The sequence below is a fragment of the Phalangium opilio genome, unplaced genomic scaffold, assembly GCF_054372755.1.
Source record: "Phalangium opilio isolate 3A_F unplaced genomic scaffold, DU_Popi_V2 ptg000217l_1, whole genome shotgun sequence".
Taxonomy (NCBI): domain Eukaryota; kingdom Metazoa; phylum Arthropoda; class Arachnida; order Opiliones; family Phalangiidae; genus Phalangium; species Phalangium opilio.
The window spans coordinates 14,220,119-14,223,885 of record NW_028324218.1 but is presented as its reverse complement, the minus strand read 5'-3'; the positions used below and the strand labels follow the sequence as shown (position 1 = coordinate 14,223,885).

At 47.3% G+C, this 3,767-nt stretch overlaps 1 pseudogene; it reads right to left on the bottom strand.

Annotated features, from left to right (window-relative positions):
- Positions 1-2,081: 2,081 nt before the first annotated feature.
- Positions 2,082-3,256, bottom strand: LOC149616783 (uncharacterized; annotated as a pseudogene).
- Positions 3,257-3,767: the final 511 nt, after the last annotated feature.

Genomic DNA, 3,767 nt, shown 5'->3' with positions numbered 1-3,767 from the left:
TAATACGAGGATCATTTTCTAGTCGAGCGGTCCAAGGTAGTCAATGTGAACTCGTTCCATTGGACTCGATGTCTTGGGCCAGTTTGAATAGGCTTTTGCTGGCAACGAAGCTTCTTGTTGGCAATAGTAGCAGGAGGAAACCAGTTTCTCTATGTCTTTGTCGATGTTAGGCCACCAAACTATTCTTCTGGCAAGACGTTTGGTTTTGGTAAAGCCCAAATGACCTGCGTGAAGTTCTTCGAGTACTGACTGGCGGTGCTGCTCTGGAATGTACACCCGGCTGCTCCATAATAGTAGGCCTGAGCTGATGGAAAGCTCGTGGCGTCTGGAGAAGAAGGGTTTCAGCGCTACCGGTACGTCCTTTGGCCATCCGCTTTGAACGAAACGCATCAGTTGAAACGTCGTGAGATTTTCTTCCAGAGACTTCCTGATGTCTTTCGCGGTCACCGGACCCGTGTTTATTTCATCCAGCAGCATCACGTACTCTGTCGGTTGAGGGGTAGTGTCGGTGGAGTGTGGCAAAGGTAATCGACTCATGGCATCCGCGTTCCCATTTAGCTTTCCTGGTCTGTATTTGATGGTATAGTCGTAGGCGGCCAAAGTTATGGCCCATCGTTGGATCCTGGCCACCGTGGTCGTCGGAACTTGCTTGGTATTTGCCAAAAGTACGGCTAGAGGACTGTGGTCTGTAATTAGAGTAAACTTCCTTCCTAGAATGTACTCTCGGAACCGAGTGACTCCAAAGATCAGGGAAAGTGCTTCCTTCTCTATTTGACTGTAATTCCTTTCTGCCGAAGATAGGGTTCTGGGGGCAAACATTACAGGCCTTTCGGACCCGTCAGTGTCCAAGTGCGACAGAACCGCTCCGACTCCCACCGGCGAGGCGTCGCACGCTAAGTAGATGGGCTTGACTGGATCGTAGTTTACCAGCACACAGGGGGATGCTAGTATTTCCTTGGCCTTTGTGAATGATGCGTTTGCCTTCTCGTCCCACGCCCAGGGCTCGTCCTTGCGGGTTAGCTTGTAAAGCGGATTTAGCAGATCGGACATGTTGGGTACGAATTTCGATTAGTAGGTTACCAAACCTAAGAAGGATTTAACTTCTGTGACGTTTGTGGGGGCCGGTGCTTCTAATATCGGACTAAGTTTTTTTCCATAGGCGAAAGACCTCTGGCGTCAAGCTTATGCCCTAAATATTCTGCGGAGTTTGCCATGAATACGCATTTCTCCTTGCGAAGTTTGAGTTCCGCTTGTTCCAGGCGGTTGAGGACGGCTTCCAAGTTCTTGTGATATTCCTGGTCGTCACGACCTGTTATCAGCAGATCGTCTTGGAAGATCGCCACATGCGGAATGTTGGTGAGCAATTGTTCCATTTCCCGTTGGAAAACCGCGGGCGCCGACGATACTCGGAAGGGTAGTCTTTTGTAACGGAACAGGCCCCTTTGAGTGGTGATGACGACCAGATTTCGCTACTCTTCATCCAGTTCAAGTTGGTTGTATGCGTCTCGAAGGTCTAATTCGGAGAATTTCTTCCCGCCGTTAAGGGTGGCGAATAGCTCGTTTATTTTGGGTAGAGGGTATTGCTCCGTAAGGGTGGCTTTGTTGGCCGTCAACTTGAAATCCCCGCAAATACGTATCTTCTTGTTAGCCTTGAGTACGGGAACTACAGGCGCCGCGGAATTTGCTGTTTTGACTGGTTCTATGATATCCGCTTTCAGAAGTCTCTCTAGTTCTTCGTGAACCAAATCCCGGATAGCGAACGGAACTGGTCGAGGTTTGAAAACTCTAGGCTCATAATCCGGTCTACGTTGTAGGTGTACCTGAGTTCCCTTCAGACATCCTAGACCAGGCGCGAACAAGGACGTATATCTTGAGAGTATTTCGTTGATCTTGGAATCAGCAGAAATGTTGGAAATTTTGGCGTTGATGGAATGTCGGGTGCCGGGTGGTGTCAGATTGAAAGCGTCAATCCAATTTCGGCCGCAAAGACTGGGTAATGACTGCGAAACTACGACCAAAGGTAGACTCAAGACCGTGCCTTGAAATGAAACCTGGACCACTGTGAAGCCTTCCGTTGCTACGGGCGTGCCGTTGTAGGTTTTTAGCGAAATCGGGGTTGGTGATAGGTCCTGTATCTTGGTACGTTTCTTCAGTAGTTCGTACGTGGTTGCGGAAATGACTGTGTATGATGCCCCTTAGTCGTGCTCCATCGAAATGGTTTCGCCGTTAATAAGGAACTTGTACATGTAGGGCTGAGATGCCGGTCTCAATGTACCTCCTAGATTCGAAGTGGAGATTTGAATAATGTCGTATTCTGTAGTCTTGTAGTTGGTGGCTTGTAGGTCGAGATCTGTACCCGCTTCATGGAACTTCTCTTGCAGGGAGTGTACTATATTGGTGTTGCGCCTGTAGGGTCGGCCGTATTCGCCGACTTGCCGATCTCGCTTCGCTGTCATGCACGCTTTCTCCAGATGTCCGGTTTTTTGGCAATAATTGCAAACAGCGTTCGTAAGTCTGCACTTGTTGGCCTTGTGATCCAGGCTGCCGAATCTGTTGCATTCAGTAGTTGAAAGATTAGGATGATGGTACCTTTTGTAAACTTGAGAATGATTTCTTGGACTCCTTGAATTTGCAGACACGTGATGCAGCTCTTCCGTAACTTCCTTGGTGTTGTTGCCGTTGCTGTGATTGATGTCTTGTAAGTGCTTAGCCGCTGGCTCCATTGTAAGTGCTATATCTAGAGCTCTTTGTAGGGTGAGATCCTTAGGTATTTCGGTGATGTATCTAGCTTGAATAGCTTGGTTCTGTATGCCAGCGACTAGGCGTCCTTCAGCATCATGTCCAGATTCGATCCAAAATTGCAATGTTCCGCTAGCTTGCGGAGCTGTGCAATGTACACAGAAGTGGACTCTCCGGGAGCTCTGTCTCTCCTTGAAAAGCGTATACGTTCGGCAACTTCAGATGGTGGAGGTTCGAAATGGTCCGTAAGCAATTTAACTAAATCTTCGTATGATTTGTCTGTAGGTTTTGAAGGACTCGCTAGACTCCTGAGCAGAGCGTAGGTTTTAGCGCCGAGTATGGTAAGGAACACGGCAGTTTTCTTAGTGTTGTCTGTAACTCCGTTGGCCAGAAGGTATAGGTCGATGAGCTCCGCGTAGAGACTCCACTGTTCGGTGGTGTGGTCGAAAGGTTCGAAGTAGCCTGTAGGCGTGCCCGAGGTGCTTGTGGTGGGGAGTAGGTTGCGTGAGTCTGTCATTGTATCTTGACTGGATCTCGCCTCCGTCGCCAGTTGTCGTATCGTGAAGCGGCAGTGAAAAAGGCGCAGGTAAAACTTAACACTTTATTATGTTCATAAAAGATTACGCAATTTATACAACGCGGTTACAGGGTTTGACTATTTGTAAGACTAGGCAATTAAACATTCAAATGAGAAGTGACGATTATTGAAACTGCTTCGCTATTTATATGGTGAATTCTTGTTGGTTAAAAAAAAACGTCGTCGTAAGGTTTTTTGCTAGTTGGCGAAAGAGCGGCGTGACGTAACAGTGTCAAAGATAAGAATGAAATGGTGCACCTAGGTGCAGTTTAACACCTTTTAACTCTTATATCGAAATAAAATTTAATTTTTACTCTCATAGTCATATGAGTGTTGTGAAATTCCTTAAAGGGTGCAGCATAGCACCTTTCAGAGTGTCACATAACACCTTTAAGAGTGGGTAATTTATTAACAATTAGTGCTATATTCATAGCAAGGTTCCAGCTTGAGA